Consider the following 24,125-nt stretch of genomic DNA (forward strand, 5'->3'; position numbering starts at 1 on the left):
AAGTTGTCATTCTTTTTCTCCATTCTGTTTTTTTGGGATGCCCCGGTGCTTTAGCTATGTCCATAATGCATGTGTACATTTGCAAATATATTATATCTGTCTCCTATTTTGTCCTGTGTACATCCAAGTGTGTTGTCTGTCACCATTTCGTTTTTCCCTTGTCCTGGTTTTAATGTTTTGTTTTATCCTATTTTAGTTATTTGTGTTCCCTGTTGGTGGTTTCACTATAGCCCTGATCGTGGCCCCCTATTGAGGTCCTTTTTTAGTATCTGGCTGGAATTCTTCTAAGTTTGTTTCCCTTTTTCTGATTTGCCATTTGTTCTACTTTATTACACCATTGTAATTGCGGCTGTACTATTGTATACCTAGTACCAATTCTCCCTGCTTTTCGCCCCATCCTGTCAACCAACATCCGCACACTTGATCATGAGATTTTCTTCTTTCATCTGCTTTATGGTGTCTGAACTACCATATCTTGGTTTACAGTTTTTAAACTGAAGTTAGACAAAATCATTTCATTTTACTAAAATGAATTGTTATGGTCATTCAAATTTTTCTTTGGCCTACTACAGCAAACAGCATGGGGCAGTGGGACAGTCGGACAGTCGACTTCAGCCATTGGCTGACAGCACTGTGAATTATGGCATTCTGTTTCACAATGAGCATATCTGCACAGAAAGTAGTTCGCCTTAGTGCCAGGGAATAATATGGCAAAGTGAGTGTGCTTTTTGAGAACCTTATTTTTGTTATTGCTTTTAGCCATTTGTTTCTTTAATATTGGCAATGGACCAGCAGCTCTCCATAACAGTCGTACAAGTACTATTTCAAAATATAATAGACATTGACAAAGCCAAAAGGCTGTCAGTCAACACCATTCCTGCACTATACGAATTCAGTCATTCTCATCTAATTGTTTGAACTATATTTAACTAAGCTCGTTTTCTCTTTACTAGAGACTGATTTATCCTACGATATCGGCCTCATAGGTTTCATTTTTCTCCTAATGTTCACTATTTCACTACTCCGCCCCTATTTCTCGCCAATGTTCAGGAATATGTAGCTTACCACTTTGCTGGCACATTGCAGATGTAGTTACCCGCTAACTGTAATAAGCGACTAATATTTCAACCTCCTGTCTTAATGCTGTTAATTTCTTGATGTCACTAAACCTCCTGAACCTATCTAGGCTAGCATCGTGTATCTAATTCTGAAGTTCATCACTTTCTCTGGATTACCCATCCCATTATTCTCTTGCCTAGCTGCTTTCAGTCTTCCACACTTTTTGCTAACCCTACTGACAATATGTGCTTCTTGTTTGATTCAAAACCATTTTCTGTTCCTGTAAAAAATGCTGCAATTATCCTCGTTTTCTCTCACTGCCTACCATTTCTGTATGATTAGGTTTGCACCATCTACGTATGATCAGTAATTCAGTTATTAATCTTTATCAGCTCACTTGCCGAACTCTCTGTGCGCTCGCTCCCATGCTATTTACTGGTTTGCAGTTGATGCCACGGCCGGACTTGGAACCAAAAGCAACCCTTGCAATTTGGTGGGAGAGGGGGTGCACAAGTGTTCACTACTGCTTTTGTTACTGGGGCCCATACTGCAAGGCTCCTGCAAAACCGTCCCCTCCGCACAAAACCAGCCCACACTGCTGAAAACCAACACCATAAATTGCCAATAGGGTCTGAGCATATGAATGAATGTACTTTATTTAGCAAAAGCCCTCCTAACATTTTTCTCTGAAAATGAACGCACACGCATAATACATAAATGCAAGTAGTATCATTATTGATGAGTTCACTTTGGGCCTAAGAGCAATTTAAATTCCCCTGGACTGTTTCAGATGTATATTGAATTGCCATATGTCTAAGAAGCCATTCCATCGGTGCTATCTTTGTCGATCGTTCAGCTTGGTTTCAATTTGCGGATTTTGTCTGGTTTTACAAAGACCAAGAATATCAATGCCTACAAATCAAATTTTAATTCATGTGATTGCAAAGCTATGAAAGCACCCCCCACACCCATTGCAGCTTTGCCAAATAAAACGGATCTCATTTTCTGTCCAGTATTAGACCGAGAAGCACATATATTGCATTTCAATAATCAGAAACTCATCCACTAAATAGATCAAGTGGCATAGGACTAGAAACCCTATAGGAATTCAAACAGCCCTCAGCCTCTATCATGTCCCGTTTGTGCACAAGAACTGGATTGCATTACTGCCTGAAAATTAGCTCTTGTTGAGTTAATCAGAGGCCGATATCCAAAGATGCAAAGAAAGTTGCACAAATGATAGAGGATCAATTGTAATCTGCCCAAGGTATCTCTCAACCCTTTTACCAAACCATGACCATATGTTGTGGAGGATAAACATCGTTTCCACGAATCCTTTTTCAAGCAGGGAATTACAACGCGCTTGTTGCAACGACCGCATTGTAACAACTCATACCATTAATTCCCAAGTCAAAACAGCAACTTGCGGAGGGTGCAGAAGGTGTTGGATTTAAAATCCAACACCTGCCCTACTGTTGTACATTCTGGAATTGGAATAGTAAATTATACTATTCCTACATCCAGCGCCTCCCCCCCCCCCCCCTCACCTCCCCCAGATCAAGTCGTTACAATTTGCGGGGTCATGACATGCATTGTTACAATGCTGCTGTTGTAACGACCACGTTTTAACAGCATGCAGGGAAAAGCATGCAGAATAAAATGACATATTCGTTGTGGAGTTTACCTCAAAGCCTGTGTGGTTGATGGGTTTCAGCATCCCTGAGAATTTGAAGGCCAAAATGGTTCCTCCCTTCCAGTGAGAAGAGGTGAGTTCTAAACAATAGTTCTGCATCATCATCATTTGATGATGATAATTCAGATATAATTGTACATAGTAGCTGATATCTGTTAAAATCCGAATTGGGCAAACACATCTTTAAAACCGATAACTAAAATGATAAACAGTATAAAAATACAGTCTCTGTAAAGCTAATTCAGAGTAACTTATCAAAGCCCTCCAGAAAAGTGTTTTGTGATTTTATTTAATGATGGGGATATTCCATAAAGAGGTCCCTGAACTTAAGGACGTAACATTGCTTATCTGACCTGAGATTTTCTTACAGTCATGTTGCAATCAATGCATCGCATGAGTGTGTATTGCTATTCAGCGATTGCATCTTTTATTGAAGTCCTCCACAGGGAAAGAAAAGGTCAATTGGTACAGCGACAGATCTGGAAGACACAAGTCCTTGTTTTGGTGATTCGTCCCTTCGTGTTTTATGTGCAATCGCAACCATGTATGCCTTCTAGTAAACAAATAGTATTTTACCAGATAGGTCTTACCTAAAGTGAGAACTTGCTGAAGTCTTTCTCCCTCTGGCTCCCCTCTTCTGCTTGACTTGGATTTAGACACCTTTGCTGCCTTACTGCAGGATGAGGGAAGAATTTTGGAGCCTTTTCCTAATAACTCGGACTATACGATTTTATCTTACGCCAATGATGTTGTGTTATTCCTGTCTAATCGTGTGCTTTAGCTGTGTTATGCTTTAGCCTTTAATTCGAAAGTAGAACCAGCTCTCCAGTTAAAAGTTAAATGTGAAAAAAATAAATACTGAAGCATTTTATTTATTTTAGGTGTTGGATGAAAAGACACTCAGAAAAATGGGGTATTCAATAGCTAGGACCTTTTTCCGATACTTGGAGGTACACAAATTTCCAAGATTGTTAAACATTTTTAAATTAAAGACTATTGTGAAATTTGGACAATGGTTAAACATATTTATACTTTCGCAAATTCATGTATTAAGATGTGGAGCCACCCTGAGACTCTGGTTTATGTTCATTTGTTTACCTTACCCAGTCAGAAAACAGGATATTTCTGTTGCCATTCTAAGGTTCTGATGAAGGCTGACACCATACTGAACAAAACAAAACCCAGCACATGCACAATCTTCTGTTTAGGGGGCTTAATTATGACCCTCCCAGCATTTAAAATATGTCACTTCAGTGTCCATTTATCTTGAGTCAAAGTTTACTTTTATTTGTACTTTTTATATCGATGAGTTCAGAGTAGTAACAAAGAACAAGCATTGTCATAGCCAATAGGTTTTGCTTTTGGGACTTTATAAGTGTTTAGTTATGCTGCACAATATCCTTGGTGCAACAACTGTTGCACGGCTAAACACTTATAAGGTCCCAAAGGCGAGACCTATTGGCTATGCCAATGCTTGTTTATATGAGGGTCTGTCCTGAATAATTTTTCGTTTTTTTGGGGTATGTGACATTTACCAATTTATAATTAGTCTGTATTAAATCAGCTAATAAGTTGTCTGTAACCTGGTTTTGCAGTAATACCAGTACCCTCATTTTGTAACCTGGTGAGAAGAACCTCCAGGGGCAAAATTATTCAGGACAGACCCTCATATAAAGCAGACCTGTTTGCAACTTCAGACGTTAATGACAATAGTCTGCCTGCTTTCTCAAGTTCTAAAACATTTGAAGTGAACACATAGCTGTAGAATGTAGACTTTCTCTTGTTGAAACAATGACCAAGTAATTTAATCATAAATGCATATATGTTTTTATACAAAAAGGTACAATGGTACAATCAAGAAACAGACACGAAGGGCATCTTAAAACATTTATCCATTCACAATCAATGTTTACAACCGTAAATGTGTTGTGTATGGTCCTCTTCTACCCTTAACAGTTCCCGTAATGTTGTCATTACTAGCTGATGGCTTGCAATGTATATCCCACTGAGCTTCTAAGAACTTAAGTGTTGATCATACATGCATTTCAGGTATTTTATCAGCTAGAATGGGATTCCTGTTATAAAACCAGATTTGAATAACAATTATCCTTATTTATATAGACTATTTTATTGTTATAACCGGAATCTTCACACAGAACTGAATTGCTACAGTTAATGGTACCTCATTAGTTTTGGTATCGCCGTTTTCAGAGTGGTTTTCTTCCTTGGCGTCATCTTACTTATTTTCGTCTTTGCCCTTGGCTCCTTTTTTACCTTTTGCTGGTTTCTTGTCGTCCTTTTTATCGTTTGCTGATTTCTGTTAAACGCCAAGTTACAAATACTCTTAACCTTCAAGTATAAATACACTAAACAAAACGGCTCACATTATAAATGGTAAACATGTAAACTACCCCGGCCATTTCAAGAGGTAGAGAAGATGAAAACTAGTGTTGTGTGCCACCTGGCTACACCCAAAAACAAAACCCTATCACAGGGGTCTGGTCTACACTCACACACCATCTTGATAACAAGCTCCCCACCCACACGTCAGATACCCCTAAAGCAAGTGAAATTAGGTGTTCCAATTCACCCACCTTATCTCCTCTATCAGTGAGTAAATGTGGCAGAGAATCTCTTTATGGAAAATAGGCTTGGACACTATAGAAAGCACTACAAGATTTGATAAGCTGACATTATCTAGAGAGTGTATTAAAATCAACTTGATACGACTGAAAAGTTAATTTCAGAGAGGTCCACTCATGGAAATCAGGAAAGGTGAATTATTTTTAATCTGAAAGTGAACCGATGAATGCAACAGATACAGTAGTATGGCCATTTGGAAAAAGAAGTACATAGTCACAACCAGGTCAAATTAAAGTTGTATACACTATAGTCAATGAATAAAAGTTGCTTAATAGCAAAGGAAGATAAGCATGCCCAACTGTAATTAAAATAACTGAAAAGCTGGGTGATTTGTCTTAGAAGACTAAAAACGATTTGCTTTTTATTTACCTTTGCCGCTGCTTTTTAGGTCTTGCCTAAGCCAATGCGCTTGCGCATTGCTCCGGCAAGATTATAGTAAGCGGAAAAGAAAAGTCTACCAAAATGGCTGCGGATCGCATACAGTTCATGTGATCTATGCGTGTGCACACCATCGCCAGCCACATAACACACCACCATTTGTCAGTGCCTCGGCATCCGACTTCAGAAGTGTGCAGCTCCCCCGCATCAGACCTCAAAGGAATGCGCTCCCCCGCCACAGCAATGCCGAGAGCTTGTTTCTGGACGAAAGTGAAAGCCTACAGTGCTTGTTTACAGTAGCCTTGCTCTTCAAATGCTATTGCTGTGTTGCCATCTCTCTAGGGACACTCGGCTTGAAAACACTCGACTTGCTAGCTGCAATGCTACATCCGCTATGCTTTGCCTCTAGACACGTTGATCCCTCGCAGACTGTGCTGACTCTGCCCCTCCTGATTCTGAAACTGACCAACGCAGTCACCATGCAGTCTCTTCTCTCTGTCTTATGATGTCTGCCCTGACACCATTTACTTCAGACCCTCACACACCCTCACCCTCACACACCCTCACCCTCCCTCACCCCATCACCCTCACCCCCGTCACCCTCACCCTCACACCCTCATAACCCTCTCACCCATACCCCCTCACACCCTCACACAACACATCACTCAGGAACACCACCACATCACTCTGGGACACCACCACATCACTCTGGGACACCACCACATCACTCTGGGAAACCAACACATCACTCTGGGACACCACCACATCACTCTGGGACACCACCACATCACTCTGGGACACGACCACATCACTCTGGGACACCACCACATCACTCTGGGACACCACCACATCACTCTGGGACACCACCACATCACTCTGGGACACCACCACATCACTCAGCCCAACCACATCATCACTCGGCACCACAACAGCACTGTCCTTGCTTGCTACCAACAAGCATTATATATTGTGGAGAAGTGTGGCTCACGGTGTAGAGCAGGCAGACCTGGAAGCTGAGGTCAGACCCGGGACCAGGGTTCAATTCCCGACGCGTCAGGGTCTTGAGCTCAAATGTCCACGGACTCGATAATTCTCGCTTCGGTGCCTGCTCTACTCATGGGTTCTCACTCTGCAACTCTGGGCATTAAGCTTGCTTAATCTCCACAACGGCCCCCCTGTGGCGGGATGCCTGGCTTTCACCTTGGGGATGCCCTGTAGGGGCTATCTCACAGGGAAAAGCCAGGACGGGTTCCCAAGGCAAGCGCCGGGAAACCTCCGGGTAGCTGTGCGCTCAATAAATGCAATAATAATAATAATAAGCAACGAGATTCTATCCTTGATCTGTTTTTTAGAGCTTTTTATTAAATATACATATTTGTGCATATGATGTGTTGTTTTAGCTAACCACCGTCACTGAATGCGGGGAAAGCACTATGTGTTTTTAAAATACCCCTCATACACTATGAATCCCATAGTGTCATGCCTCATCATAGGGGTCTTCCTGTCCCTCTATGGGGAAAGGTGTGCTTCGACCTACGACTACGCGGGAGCACTTGATTTTGTGGTAATAGACTGTAGATGTGGTAAGTGTGAGTAATTTGAGTGGTAGGGAAAGGTGTTGGATAGAAAAAATGATAAAAATTCCCTGGCTAGTAGAAAAAATAGACTTTATTCGTATCTCTGGCTGGGAATGTTAAAAAGGGGAAGGAGGGAGTAAATCCTGGTTTAGTTATACTCTCTACTTGGTCGACATGTTTCGTGAGCAGTCCCCCACTGCTTCACTCATCAGGACCTATTGTGATCCCTACTGCACTCTGAGATAATAGTTTCAATGTTATATGCCTATTATTTCACAACAAGCTGGCCGCAAAAATAGGCGCTGGCAGTAAGGGGGAGGGAGAGAGGATGGGGCCTGCACCTGCTTCCCTTACGTGAACGAGCGCTGACACCATATGTTTGCAATTTAATTACAAACATATGGTGTCAGCACTCGAGCCCGCAAGGGAATAGCCACACGTGCATGCGTTGCCATTAAAGGCAATGGAACGCGTGCACTGTTGTGGCTTAAAAAGGGGACTGATGGCATTAGGTCACTCCTATCAGCGCATGCGCGCTGCGTAGGAGAGACCTAAAAAGGAGTGTGGGCACGAAGAGGATGGTATAGCAAGCCTAGTGACCATCTGTCTTCATGCGCTATATTTTTATTTTACATTAAAATGATTCATGGCCTAGAGAAGGGGCTGAGTGTTCTATCAATATGGTCAAACGTTCACACACAAAGATTGAAAGAAAGTGACATTTATTCTCAATAGGTCTCCTTTTTCCACGTATTTTATGTCTTAGTTTCCCCAATCCATTCTAACTGCCCTTTTGAGTCCATGCTTTATAGTTTTGTCCAGCACCTATATTTTATGATTTTTATTTAAAAAAAAAAAATTTGGACCAGTGTATGTGTATGATATTTCTATAGTGCAAACCTAGCCAAAAGTACATATTCACAGGCACACCAAGGCAACAAGTAACTGGCGAGGCTGGGTAGTGCATTGCGATGCAGTGTTCTTTAAAAAGCTGAGTCTTCAACGGTTTCCTAAATTTGAGCTGCATTGGGCGAACCTGATGGATATGTGGATGTTCCAGATTCTGCATGCCTAGATGGAAAAGGCCTGCTGCCTTGGTTTTTCATATCTGAGCCCATTTATTGAATTTTCAGAAATTGTCGAGGTTGATCTCCATTTCCTTTCACCAGTTGAGGGGTCCAGTTTTCTTGAAGTTAAAGTCCATACCATACGGCTTCCACCTTCCTGGACCTCTGCCTTTGTGAAGGGGAGCAAAGGAAGCCGTTTTACTAAAAAAACTATGCACCAAAGTAATCCTTGTTTGGGGCATTGAGTGACTTCAGCCCCATATCAAGTCTATGGGCCACATGTATCAAAAAAGAGTTTTGCAATTCTCAAATTGCGATTTTTAGTGAATCGCAGTTAGAGAATCGCAAAATACGATGTATGTAGGATATGCATAAAATGTTGCGAATCCTACATATTCCCTATTTGCAAATCGCAAATTGAGAATCGCAATTAAGGAATACCTTCCCATTCATTCCTATGGACTAGGAATTAGGCTATTACTTTGAATGGGAAGACATTCTCAATTTGCGATTCAAAATTAGAGAATCGCAAATTGAGAATCAAGGTTGCAAGATTACCAAAAGGACACCCTGTTGCACCTCTGAAATATGCATGTGGGTACATTTAGCACACATACATGCCCTAAGGGCATGTATGTGTGACAAATGGCACTTAAAAAAAATCAAAAAGTGCTTTTTTTTAAAGAAAATCGCAAATTTTCACCAACTTGAAGTTGGTGGTAATTTGCAATTCCTTAAGGCCAAATAGCAAATTTCTGGTGATTCCAGAATTGCATTTAAGGAATCGCAATTTGCAATTCCTTAATTGCAGTGGCAAAATAGAGAATCGCAAATTTAGCAATTTTCCATGTTGTGATGGCCTTTTGGGATGATGCATCCCAAAAGGCTTTTTCCAATTCGCAAACGGGAAAAAGGCTGGACACATATGGCCCAATGACACTACTGGTGATTTAAGGCAGCTGAGTTATGGTTGAGCCGTAAAGCTGCCTCTCACTGCACAGGCCATTTTGTTGTAAGTCTGGCAATGAGGAATAAACCTTTCAACTGGGCTTAGAGGTGCTGTTTGGAACATCTTTAAACAGGCATGTCTGTGGCCTTCAAGATGCTGTTATATGAAAAAAAAATCCAAAGGCATTGCTCTCACCTGAACAAAGAGTGCTAGATGCAGTGCTTAAATTTATCTCGACCATTTGCAATTTGTTGGGGCTGCATTTTTATTTGTGATTTTTCCGCCCGCCATGCCACTTCAGATAGGAACCAGCCAGGCTTCTTTCCGTTTCATTAGATAGTCTAGCTTGAGCCCCCAGTCCAGGTAGCTGCCAATTATCTTTTACTGAGTAATTTTTTTTTTTATTAACCGCATCGCTGCGGCGGCTTTTCCCGCTGTGTGCGGCAAATTTAAAAAAGCAGCGTTACATGACGAGCTCAGCTCGTCATCAGCAGACGACCACTGTGGCTGATGACGAGCTCAGCTCGTCATCAGCAGCGAAGAGGCTAAAGTAATCATTTTCTGGTACGAAAGTCTGTTTCTTGCACGTAGCATTGTAGCCGCAACTCTGGTACAAGACTATTCCTGTAGCTCTTATGAGATCCATTGATGTAGATCATGCAGTTTTATTACATCGTATACATTTATATTTCTGTAAAATCTTCAAATGACAATGGTTTCATTACCGTATCAGAGCCTTGTACATCCTGTAGTTTCTTCTACTAACACGCCTGTCTGATAATTAACAATTGTCAGACCTCTGTTACACAGACTTCTGTTTGTTATTCAGTGGGTGCTACTGCTGCCTCTTTATCCCCCTTCCCACCGATACGTGATGCATCATTTCAGATCACAACTGCAAGTCTTTCATTATCATATAAGTTCTCAGTTCTCACTGTTAGTTCTTCCTCTAGGTCTCGCACCCATGACACTACTGTTGATCCCTGTAGACGGAACCAATAGGAAGCGCCATAAAACAAGTCTGTGCTGCATTCTTATTCCAGTGGGTTTGGTATGAATCCCAGTATGCTGTGTTTGACGGTTGTATTTATGGCTGTATTTGTTATCGTCTTTGGAGAAGAGATGTGGCCTAACGGCTCGAGCCATGCATGCATAAGGCTTTCACAAGCTCTTCCATGCAGATATTGCTGCCTGTGTGCAGAAAGGCACAAAAAACGAGTGGGACAGAGGGCAGAAGGGCACAAAAACAAGTGGAACAGGGGGCAGAAAGGCACAAAAAACGAGTGGGACAGAGGGCAGAAAGGCACAAAAACGAGTGGGACAGAGGGCAGGAGGGTACAAAAACGAGTGGGACAGAGGGCTTTGTAAAGGCTGTCTCCCAACTGCTGTGCAACTTCTTCTACTCTTAGATCTGAGATTTTCATTCAAGTCTTATAGTCTGAATTCAGCAGCGTAATAGGACGGAATGTATGAAGCTCTGTGGGTATACTGTATAAGCAGCTACCTATGTTATGCCATCTATTAATGTAATAACTGCACTTTCACAATTGCTTTATTAACCTTCCTCAAATTTGCTTGGAAATGCATTAATTTTCTTCTCTTTTTTCAAAATTTTCTTGGGGCAGTAACCCCCCCCAAAGCCCCCTTATGGGGTTCGGAATCGCTCGCTGCGCTCACTCACTACAGTGCAGTATGCAAATCAGTTTGCGCCCTACCACTTTCAAATGTCACCAGCTGCTACTACCTGTGGGCAGAGGTCTTGCTATTCTATTGCTTCCACACTAATTGGATCCAAAAGCTTGAAGTGCCAGTGGACCCACCTGTCTGTTTCTGTATTTTCCAAGATGCTTTTTTCATGGCTGTGAAGTCGTTGACCCAATATATATCGCTCCAATAGGTTACAAGACATCCATGTTTCACAGAACCTTAAATCCTTAAATATGACCTGTGAAACTGTTTGACCTGTCAGTCTTAGGGTGATCCTCTTCCAATCTTTTTGCCTCCATCTTTTTACTGGCATTAGGACTTTACCCCTGCTAATCAGTGCTATGATGCATGTGCTTTTTCTCTAAACATGTGCGTAATTGATGTATACCTGATTGACCTATTTAAGTGTAAGTCTTTTTAATGTGGTGTACCCTAATACCCAGGATTTGTAGGCTTAATGCTACTAGTGAGCTGCAGCAATGATTGTACCACCCACATAAGTAGCCTTTCAAACCTGTCTCGGGCCTTCCACTGCAGTGCCCTTGTGTGCAGTTTACTGCCACTTTGACTCCGCATTTAAAAACGACTTGGCAAGCCTTAAACTCCCATTTTCTTACATATAAGTCACTCCTAAGGTAGGCCCTAGGCAGCCCTACAGGCAGGGTTGCTATATAAGTAAAAGGTAGGGTATGTGCCTTTATGTTTTGCATTTTATAGTAGAGACAAAACAGCCTATTTTTTTCTCACTCACTACTGTGAGGCCTACTCCTCCCTCTCATAGGTTAGAATGAGGAATTTCTTAATTCACTTTGAAACTGTAATTCCAGATCAAAGAGGAGTAGCTTTTTAATGTTTCATATGTTTGGAATAGTATTGATAAATCCTACTTACTGGTGAAGTTGGATTTAACATTACTATTTTACAAATGCCACTTTAAAAAAGTGGACATTTCTCTGCAGTTACTGGTGTGTTCTCCTGACCCCTGTCTCCAATACACTTCTGGGGTGGATGACTGCTACATTTTGTGCATTCCCTCTAGACAGCCTCAACGCAGGAAGGATAGGTGTGTTTGAGTACCCATCTACATACATGTGCATTCTGATGGCCATGCCTGGGTAGGATGGAAGGGAGGGGCTAACACTTCACTTGAATAGGTAGTGTCCGCCCCCGAACAAGGACCTGATTCACCCCATAGATAGCATGGCAGGCAGGCTTGGACTGAAAGGGGAACCTGTATATTTAAGAGAGCTGCTTTAATGTCACCGCCCACAACAAAGGCGCTTTTGGGTATAAGTACTGGGTCTATGAACCCCCTAAAATCAGACATTTCTGGATCTTGAACTGAACCTCTGTCAGGACTGCTGTGCTGCTTAAAGGACTCCTCTTTCTGTTGCAGACTTGGAAGGCCTGCTTTCTCTTGCGTTGCCCTGCTGCCCATTGACCCTGCTGACACTCCAAGTGATCTCCAAGGGTTTGTTGGCTTGCCTCCTGTTGCTTGAGACTCAAAGAAATCAAAGTCACTACCTCTGCCCCTACGCCTGGCTCACTGGAAGTGGCCCAGATACTTGTCACACGGATTTGTTTGTGTGTAGAAAAATCAGCGCATCCACCCGGTTGAGGGAGTAAAATCAGCGCATCGCATCGGAACCTGTGCTTTGCCTCCCGAGATCAACGCATCGGACAGTGTATTGCCCCTGCTTCAGCTTGTTGAGATTGACTTAGCCTCTCGACTGCTTGGCAGAATCCAGCGCATGGCTCGACGCCTCTTGACTCGGGCACACTTCTTCCAAACTGACACATCGCCTTCACTGAGTAGAGAAGATTGATGCATCTAGCTGTTTGCAGCCAGGAAGGGTTATTTGTTCACCTGGTTCTGCGTGGATCCTTTAGCCATCCTGCGCTTCCATGAGGTCAGCCCAAACTTTGCTCCAGTCAAGCGCACCCTAAAGGAACCTTTTAGCGCTACTTGCTTCTAAGCGCTTTACTGCATTTATTCTATTTAAATTCAATATCTCAACTTCTATACATTGGGTTTTTGTCCTTTTAGTCTTGTTTTGTTTATAATCTATTACCGTAGTTGTATAAACCTTTGTGGAGTCTTTTTGTGTTGAATTCATCGTATGTGTGTGTGTTTGTGTGTGTTTTGCACAAATATCTTACACACTGCCTCTTTAGATAAGCCTGACTGCTCTGTGCCAAGCTACCAGATGGTGAGTACAGGGTATCTTTTAGTGTGTATCTAGCTTACCTTGACAAGGATTGTTGTTTCTTCTTGGACAGGGTGCATACCGTTGCCAACCAGGAACCCAATTTCAAACAGAAACTATGCAAAATTTCCTATTTCCATCCCACTTTACTGTGAACACGGACACTTGACTTTAGTGACTGAAGTTGAATCTTGTTTTCTTCCTGCACAGGTTGCATAAAGTATTTTGCATATTTGTTGTTACTCTACTGGTGATTGCGACCAGCCTGTTATTACAAACGGCATTTTAGGAGTTGATGTTTTGGCTGGTGAATTATAATCCTCCCACTTCGAAGGATAATTATGAATATAGCAGGGCTCACAACCAGTTATTCAAGGTGATGAGTATATTTGGTGTAAAACATCAGCGTCCATTGTTCCAAGTGTATTTGTTTGTGTCACATTTTATTGAATTGTATGATTTACATTTTTTACTCTGCATGGGTTCTGCATGAGCTCTTGATGGAAGCAAGAACCAGAAGCAGTTAAACGCGGGCTATGAGGTATAAATGCTCCTGGGGGGTGTCTTCTTTTAATTTGGCTTTGTGGATCATGTAACTTTGGTCTACTGTCTCAGCTCTTACTAGTTCTGTTTTTGAGTGTCTGTGATCTTTTTGGCAAGGCCAGACTGGAAACCAAAGACAGCCCTGGCGAAAATGTTCAGAACAGCTCTGTTGCCTTCCCCTCTTTTTCTTTTCAATCCCTCTGTCTTTTTGCATTCCATGCTCGAATCCTGGTAATCTGGAGATGGAGAACCCAGCCATTGAACTTTCAAAACGGTGTCATAGGCTTCAGATCGTGGGTAAATTCCCAATGGAATAAATGAGCCATGCTTTTTGAGGAAGTCAGATGCAAGTGGTGTTCCCACCACCATTCTATTGAACAAATTGCCATCTGTGGATGCCACAAGTATCTACATTATTTTATTTTTTATCTACAAACGCTGGGAAAGTTACTCAGAATTCCTTATTTTCAGAATACTGTCATTTATGCACAATAGCTGGCTCCTGTTGGAAATCAGCCACCTCAATCACTGTAGCGACCTATCATCCATTTGGGATCTGAAATGGACAAATTGATGTCCTAATGAGATATGAACACACTCCTCGTTTGCTAGGTTTAGTATTCACTGGCTCTTTTTTGCTGAAATCCTGTAGCGTCTTTATTCATAGCTGTTAGAAATTTGGGTTACTGGTTGACTGGGGTGTGAGCCCTGGTTAAGCAGCAACTACAATCCTAGTTAGGGTAAGAAACAAGGAAATTCCAAATTAATCTGTTCTGAACCCCCGGTAGCATGGCACAGAGCAGTCAGGATTAAATTAGAGTCAATATGGAAGGTATTTGTGCAATTCTTCATACAGTAAAACAGTGAAAACCCCACACACAGAAAGATCCCACACCAGATCAGAAAAATAGAGCTTAATTTAATAAATAAAACCAGACACATAATTTCAAGAATCCAATCAGTAGAACCAGAGTTATGAATTTTTAAATGATAAACTGTAAAATAGCACCTAAAATCATAAAGCCAACTGTGGCTCTCTGTTCGCACCGGACCGGTCAGAACCAAAAGTTCAGGCTTACTGTTATGGAGAGCGGGTCAGATATACAGCCATATTCATGAACCTGAATTGCGCTCGCAAATGGCCAGATTCTGAGAATCTGGCCGTTTGCGAGTGCGATTTTTGCATTTGGGATTCATCATCTCAAATGCAAAAATCGCTATTACCGAAATCGCATATTTGCGAGGAATTGGATTTAAGGAATCTCTAATAGAGATTCCTTAAATCCAATTCATCACCCATTTGAAAAAATTTGGAATTCGCAATATTTGGTCGCAATTTACCACGAAATCTGAGTTCGTGGTAAATTGCGAAAAAAGAGTATAAAGCACTTTAGTGCATTTTTTTCTTTTGCATGTTACACACACACATGTCCTCTGGACATGAGTGTGCGCAACACCTGTTCAAATGTGCGTTTGAGGGGTGCTACATGGTGTCCTTTGGACACCCCTGGCACCCTTCAAATCGCAATCTTATTTGCGATTAGCAAATTGCTAATCGCAAATAAGGAATACTCCCCATTCATTCCTATGGGCCTTTTGACCCATAGGAATGAATGGGGAGTTTTTCCTTATTTGCGATTAGCAATTTGCTAATCGCAAATAAGGAATCAGTAGGAATCACAATAAATTTTGCTAATCCTACATGAATCCCGTTTTGCGAGTCCTTAATAGCGAATCGCTATAATTCGCTATTAGGGCCTCGCAAAACGGGAGATTGATGAATATGGCTGGTAGTCCTTGATTAGTCCTGCTAAAGTTTTACCTTCTCAAGTTTTATGCCAAGTGTCCCATTTGCATTGGAGAGGGTTGCAGAGCACAAGGAGAGTGTCGTTGGCGGTGGTCAGCGTGGCGGGATGAGCAGGCCAGGCGCTGTGGGCAGGCTGGCTGGAGTTTAGTAGTGGCAAACTTCTGGTTACAGTAGCAGAATAGTGTTTGGTTGCTGTGCCCATTGATTCAGGGGTGATAACTCAATTACAGTTTCCTTGTGAAATCAATATTAGATCGCGCTTGGCCAATTACAATTCAGAACTGTTAGATGCGTTGACATTTTTGTCATTTTTCTATTGTTTTGTCTTGTTTGTAAATTTTCTTTATATCTAATGTCTTTGATTATGTATGTTGGATGGGATTAATGTAATATTTATGATATGTGTGTATGTTGCTTCTTCGTATGATTAATCTCAATGTGATATGAATAGTGATCAAAAAGTAAACAGTGATCACTGCTATTAAACAGAGTGGTCACAGAAAAAATCACGTTTGTATAAATGAATAGTCAATATTGGCATTGGTATGTGGTTTTCAACTTTCTAAAAATTGCATTTTCAGAATTGCAATTTAAAATCCAACTTCACCATGTTAGGTTTTCAAATTGTGATTCAATTACAGTTTCCTTGTGAAATCAATATTAGATCGCGCTTGGCCAATTACAATTCAGAACTGTTAGATGCGTTGACATTTTTGTCATTTTTCTATTGTTTTGTCTTGTTTGTAAATTTTCTTTATATCTAATGTCTTTGATTATGTATGTTGGATGGGATTAATGTAATATTTATGATATGTGTGTATGTTGCTTCTTCGTATGATTAATCTCAATGTGATATGAATAGTGATCAAAAAGTAAACAGTGATCACTGCTATTAAACAGAGTGGTCACAGAAAAAATCACGTTTGTATAAATGAATAGTCAATATTGGCATTGGTATGTGGTTTTCAACTTTCTAAAAATTGCATTTTCAGAATTGCAATTTAAAATCCAACTTCACCATGTTAGGTTTTCAAATTGTGATTCCAGAGACAACAAACACAAACTGCTTAGCTATTTCCATTTGAAAATTACACTTATAAAATGTGATAAGGCAACTATAATGTTATTCTATGGGTGAGATAGGTATTGCGATAGTGAAAAACGAATTTAAGAGTTTTTCACTACCAGGACACGTAGAACTTAAAAGTACATATCCAACGTTTTAAATACACAGCATTCTGTTCTTGGGGCAGTCCATGGCCTACCCTAGGGGTGACTTGTATGTATTTAAAGGAAAGTTTGGGCCTAGGAAAAGGGTTATTTTCCCAATACACCCAAGTACCACGTGAGAACCCAGTGTAGAACATATCAAGAATTGTAATTTTCAGAACACTGACAATTCCCACATCTCTTGATGCATGTTCTAAATGCAGTTAGTTTAGTTGGGAGACCACAAGCTGCTTTGTGTCTCCAGAGGGCTATAGAATGCACCCCTCTCATGCATGTCCACACCTTGTTTAACTGTTCCTCACTCTACCCTTGGTTCAGCTCCTCTCTGTCCTTCACCATTGGGTGCTAGATGGATTAGTCCTAATTTACTGTTCACAACCACATTATACCAGTCTTGTAGTCTTGTTTCACTTTCTACACAGTGACTTCTTGCTATGCCGGTTCAATTATCAGTGCAGATCTCTTCACTCTGTAAGAATGACAGGATGCCTTTCTCTGTAGAAGTAAGGCTCACCACCAGCACTTAGCAGTTGCAGTCACGCAGCTCAATGCATGGTCCCACACCAGAAAAGAATGATGGGTTTTCACTGCAAGCACCGCTACAAATGTGATTATCATGCCAGCATTGTTGCAGGGGTTCTACTTGGGAACTAAACTACGCTTGGGATCATAGAATATCGGCATGTAGAAACTGAGTCACCATACCACCTCAGTACCTATGAGCCCAAATCCGACCAGCTAAAGTACCTTACTTGCCCTCCTACCCTTACCAGAGAAGGAAGTGAATTGGCATCCCAGAGAACAGCATTCTGGACCCTCTCAGGGATTGTGGTTACAAGACACACCCATTCGCCTTCTCACTCGTACATGTCAACAATAAGATAGACAAGAGTCACAAGGGAAGTTTAGAATATTTATTGGAACTATTGTGTCCTTTAATGCAGTATTTGTGCCACAATTAGAAACAAAATGCACTCTAAAAATACTGTTAGCATGGCCAATAAACCATATACCATAAGAAGCCCAGTCGTGTTATAAGACAGAATACCCTAAAACCCCTCTCCCATTCTACTGAAGCTAAATGATTAGATATCCAAGATCTCTGGGATTAATGGCAGACCCCGTTCCTCAGCCTTCACAGATGGACGTTCTACGTCTCAGCTGATGTAGCAGTCTTGCCCCAGAACTTTTGCTCTGTTTGTTTTCCTGTACTCTTGTGCTCAGTTATATGACTAGACGTGTGCTCCCAAATAGCAGCTGTTGTGTCTAGGTGCTAGTGCCTGACAAGAGAGAATAACAAGGGGGATTGATGTTTGACCTTATCTGTGGTGTTTAGACTAAATCCCAGGCAAGGAACTGAAAACAAAAACATATGCAGGTTATGTGTGAAAGTACAGTGTGAAACAAAAGCAAGCAGGTTTATATAGTAAGGTGTGCAAATAGGAATGCAGCCTACAACATGCACAATTAGGCTAACATAGGGAAAACTACAATGGGCAATGCAGGAAACACATGACCGCATCACTGCCTCACACACACGCGAGCCTGGTAGCCAAATCAAAGCAGGGCCTTCAATTGTCGCTGCCAAGCAGGTAAATGCTCACCCTCTCAACAGTCACTACATGATAAACTTGGCACTAGTATCGTTGATAAAAATAAATAAATAAACAATTAAATCAGCATTCCTACCAGACAAGGCTCAATCAGTGATAGCTTATCAGCGCTTGCCAGTGTAGCAATCATTTTTGTTCAGCAGCCACTATATTAGGCTTCCAGTCTTTTGATTATGTTGTCCGTACACTCTATGTTGGAAAAGACACTGGTGGGGTACAGATGTTTCTTTTTCTCTTTTTATATCTTCAATCTCTTTTTCTCTTTGTTTCCATCAATATCTCGCAGACGTAGGTTCGCTTTGTCTTCAATGTACCGTCTATTCTTTGTTTTCATCAGTCTCTCTCTCACATGTAGGTTCGTTTGTCGGTCTTCACCAGTGTTCCAATTAAAGATACCTTCTAGGTAAGTAGGATTCAGGTAGCCAGTTCATGTAGACTAACAGGTTGTAGGTTTATTGAAGAGGTTACAAGATACGTAGTAAAGTACTCCACCAGGAGCAGCATCCTCTCTGCTCAGCCCTCTCTCTACCTGTCCCACTCCTTCAGGCACTCGCCAACACCCCATGACATCACACACTGGCGGCTGAACAGCAGGGAATAGAAAATCTAAGGAGAGAATGCATTACAACCAACAGCAGGTTATAACAGTTTGGGCCTGGGAAAAGGGTTATTTTGCCAGGTTGATTTGGCAGTTTAAAAACCACACACACAGGCTGCAATGGCAGGCCAGAGACATATTTGAAGGGCAACTTAAGTGGGTGGCACAATCAGTGCTGCAGGACCACTAGTAGCATTTAATTTAAAGGCCCTGTGTACATGTAGTGGAACTTTCATGGTGACTTGTAAGCAAATTAAAAATGCCAATTGGGCATAAGCCAATTCTACCATGTTTAGAGGATGGAGCGCAAGTACTTTATCAATGGTTAGTAGTGGTAAAGGTAAATAAAGGTTTGGAATGACACTGCAGAAAGTGCCAAATCCAACAATAGCTCAAGTGCAAAAGGGTGTATGATTATGTGTTCTATGAATACAGCGTTGGCTTAGTACTTTGTATTAAAAAAATAACCCTGACTAGACCGTCCATAGGCTGCTTTATATCTTGCAACTATGCTTACTGTTTTTTATACAATTTCTAACTAAACCTTCACATTAACTCCTTTGAGTTGAGCCTTTTCTACTTACCTGCGTAACCCCAAAGATTTAGGGACTGAGAGCCCAACTTTACATTGGCACTGTGTGAGTACACAGTGCCTGCAATCCAATCTTTGATATTCCTAGATTGTCTCAGTGACTCCAAGGATTAAGGAAAATGTGTGATGGCCTTATCTTTCAAACCCCAAATGTTCTTAGCACCTAGAGCATGAAAGACAAAGTGCAATATTTAGGATGGGATTCTCAGTCACAACGAAGCAGAAATCCGTCTGACGTATTACAAAGTGTCATGAGCTATGTTGCACATATAATATGGTGAATGGGACATCTATTAGGTTTTTGACAGAGTACTCTGTCCACCAAACTATAAATAGGCCCAAAGTCTTGATAAAGATTTTAAGTTTTGAACGACAGGGTACCATAGTGACCTTGCCTGTGACATTCCGATCACAGAGTAGCATCAAACATCAATTTAACTAGCTGCAAGCCATAGATAGTTCAAGTCTTTTTGTGCAATTTTAACTGATACATTTTTGGGGAGCTGTGTGGGCTGGTGCATGTTAACATTTTTATCCATTTTAGGCTCAATATAGACATGGTACCTTCCTCATTCTCTGAACACGCCTCTCCCAGCCCACAAAGATTTTCGTTGTGCATTATGTATCTAAAATGAGTTGACTACAGGCAAATCTCTCTTATAAATATACACGGGATAGGGTTTGATAATCTAGTTCTGCTGGTGAGCTGTATGAAAATCTAAAACATGCTGTCACTCATAAAACAAGCCTGTGCTTTGGACAGCTGTGTAATAGCTTTTCTTTATCTTATGCTATAAATAACTTGCTGTTCAACAGTGCGGTCACTATAAACACGAAGCCAAGCCTCTTCTTTTACCTACCAGAAGAGGGGGCATTTGAAGCCTGATTCCGATGGCCTCATAATTTGGAGTACAACATTTTGAATATGGTTCCTCAATTTTTGTATTTAGCACGTTATTTAGATGATTCGGAAAACTTAGTATTTTTTTGTTTGTTTCTTTTTTCGGTACCCCTGAAAGTGTACACGAGTCAGATTTATCAGCATGGTGGCCCATATATTTTGTTATGTTTGTACGTTCTCATTTGCTGTTTGTATCCATGCAGTTTGACGTGTTTCTAAATAGCATTTGGCAGTGTGCTGAAGGGGTTGACTGTCTTTTCTCTCGATTTTGGGGTTCCTTCGACCTTTAGTATATAGAGCAATTTCCGTCTTGGTACTGTTTCTCTAGCTACTCTTTGTGCAAGTTCCACTCTGTTGATTAAAGAGAAAGGTGATTTGTGTCTTGAAACAAACCAAACGTTCTCTGTTCCTCTTAACTATTCCACCGCACCCCGAAATATTATTTTGCAGCGAGCTCAGCCTGTGACTTCAAAACCGCAGAATGTCTTTTATTATACCAGACATGCAAACTGCTAATTTTCCTGATAATTATCGCAGATCATTTAATCGTCTTAAAATTAATTTATCTCTTTGTGAAGCTTAATACCTCCCTTTATTTAAATCTATTTTTCATTTTCACGTGTTTTGCCTACAAAGTAATTTAATTCTGCCTGATGTTGTGGGGCAGAATTTCACACCCCAAGGTAGCAGCTCGAGGCTTCTTAAGAAAAGTGACAGCAGCCCGACAGGACAAAAAGTGCTTTGTGAAAAAATATTCATATGCACCGAAACCAAGTAAAGCAGACTGTCACGCCTGAACTTCCACGGAGCTGGGCAGTGCTAGCATCTTTCCAGAAAAATATCTTTGAAGTATAAATATGCCGGCTTCAATGCACAATCCCTATGTCACATGCAGTGGGTACCAGCTGTTTTTGCAGCGCTTCCTGTGTAAGTTGTAGACCACAAGTTATATTCTTAATAAGTAGTACAGCTGGTAATGCACTTGCTATGAACATCTACATGTAACAAACAAGTCATAAGTGCGCATTATAGCCTGGTTACTTTTTTCAGAGGTCGATAAAATGAGTACCCTTGAGATGGGTAGTAATAAACCGATAAGAAGCGCCATGAATGCTTACTTTGACCTATAAAAATGATATTTGTATAGTTAAAAAACAAAAATACCTACTTACATGTGGTAATATGCATCATTTGGACTACTAAAACTTAGGACACTTATTGAATTAGTGCAGAGCGCCTCCAAAATTATCTCCACAAATTATCCTTAACCACAAAGAAAGCATGGTAAAAGTTGTTTTTATTTGAGAACTCGTACCTTATCATTGGTTACCTCAGGCCACATTGGTTGCTAAGATACAACTTTTCGGTTTTCATATGGAAAACACATCCAAAATAAGGATGAAAATATAATTTTCGAAATAATCAAAAAAACGTCCCCCATAAGACCATGGAGTAGAATGCCTCCAATATTCAGTTTAACTCTAAAATACAAATATGTGTCATTATAAACATTTAGGGCCTCGTTAACCGACTGCCATCATATCAGTGATGGGACCACCTGACGAGCTGTCAGCAGTCCCACCATGCTAATTACAATGCGACCGCCTTCAAGGCTGACACAAAGTGTATATTTCTTATCACGGCGTGTGCTGCGGGCTGCAGCACACGCCGCAGTACAGAAAATACACGTTTTGCATATCACTGCACTATGTGGCAGACACCATGCTGTACCTGCCACATCGTGCAGGGATATGTAGGGGGACACCATAGGTGCCCCCAGGGCCCATGTGTGAGGGCTGGGAGTATGGTGGGGGCTGTACAGGCCTCCAATGTCCCTTTCCGCCTACCTTTTTATGGCGGCTTAACCGCCATGCAAGGGCGGGCAGAAAGGGACATTGTAATCCCTACATCGGTGCCTGGCAGGCACCACCACTCTTGTAGGGACCGACGGACTGACGGGCTCCTTGAGCCTGTCGGATGCTTGTCGGTTGGTCTCTCTGTCTGCCAGCTGTGAGAAGTTGGCCTGGTATATGATATTCACTATTCCCCAGTCCAAACAACCCTTATGGTGATGGTTGTAAAGTCAACCTTATAGACCAGCTATCCTAGAGGTAGCGTGGACAGAACAGTCTTAGGCTAAAAGACTCTTGGGAGCATGTAAAGCCAGCTGTTTTACCATATGTAACCCCTTGAATTTATTTTATTATTATTATTTTATTATTTATTTTATTAAAGGCTTTTATAGCACGCTCTATTACTAAAAAAATAGTATCCTGGCGCGTTGAAGGCTGAGCAGTGTGGGAGAGGACAAATATCTGGAAACAGAAATAGAAAAAATTAGACTATAATATTGAATACCAAATGAAAGGACACCACACAGGATATATATAAAATATATATGTATTTATTTACTAACACACTCCTCTGAACTCTTTGAGGTCAGAGGCAAAAGCACATAACAAGTTACACTCAGAAGTACTTTAAATAGCACAATTTACATTTAGGCCCTAGGGGCGCGTAAAACCATATACTAAGTAAGTGGTATAAGAACCACAACTTGGGAAAGGAGAAGGCCTAGGGCCTAGGGAATCGCTGGGGCTACACTATCTGGCCCTTAGGGTAGGAGTAGGAGGCCCACAGGCAGCGCGTGCAGTGTCAGTACACTCACCGAGAGTCAATAGAAAGTCAATGGGTATTTAAAGGTAAGTAAATGGAGATTTAGGACACTTCCGGTCTAATTAGGAAGATACAACTAACAAAACTGGACACTAGGATAGTCAATCCCTACAGGAACACCGAAGTACTCGCGTTACCTCACCCACGGGCTGCGGGTGCATAGGTGTCAGTGTGTCAGGTTTTCTCGTTGATTCCTATGGAGCCTTGGAAGAAGATGCTGCAGGCGACCAGGAGGAAGATGTCCGGGTGGATCCAAGGGTGGATCAGAGTTGAAGAAGACCTGAAAGCAGAGGGGACAGAGTCTAGGTCACTAGCCAGTGACCGGGTGGAACCAGGAAGGAACCAGACGTCATCGAGGAGCAATCAGGAACTGTCGTGAAGCTTGTCGTTACAGCCACGCGGACCAGGAGGCGTCAAGGACGACCAGGTGCTGGAGAGGAGCTGTCCCACGAAGGTTCTCGCAGATGGAGGGGCCGGCTTCAAGATCGGAGCCAACCAACCTAAGCAAAGGCAACCCACGCAGGATACAGAAAAGGCTTCTGGTGCCGACCAGGAGGGTCTGAGGTACTTCACCTTTGCAGAGAAGCAAGGGCCAGTCTGGAGCAACCAGACCAGCGATGGATTTTCAAAAGGATCGTCGCCACAGGGCTACTAGCCAACAGGCCAGCAACCGGACAACGCGTCGAGCAGAACACAAGCAGAAGGGCCCCACGCAGATCTCGTGGAGTGTGGAGGGCTGGTCTTCGGTGCAGGTGGAGCTCGGTGTCGGGGTGTCTCAGTCCCCAGTGCACAGCTTCAAAGATGCCTCAGGAGCTGCGCTGTTAGCAAGTTTCAGACTTTCCAAGATGTCCGGTCCCATGTGTCCCAACGCCTTCCACGGTGCTC

At 41.8% G+C, this 24,125-nt stretch overlaps 1 protein-coding gene across 1 annotated transcript in view; it reads left to right on the forward strand.

The window, feature by feature from the left end:
- The window catches only part of MRPS6 (mitochondrial ribosomal protein S6), a 95,910-nt gene that overhangs the window by 22,535 nt on the left and 49,250 nt on the right, over positions 1-24,125 (forward strand). The window lies entirely within an intron of this gene.

The sequence above is a fragment of the Lissotriton vulgaris genome, chromosome 8 (genome assembly GCF_964263255.1).
Source record: "Lissotriton vulgaris chromosome 8, aLisVul1.2, whole genome shotgun sequence".
In the NCBI taxonomy this organism is placed as follows: domain Eukaryota; kingdom Metazoa; phylum Chordata; class Amphibia; order Caudata; family Salamandridae; genus Lissotriton; species Lissotriton vulgaris.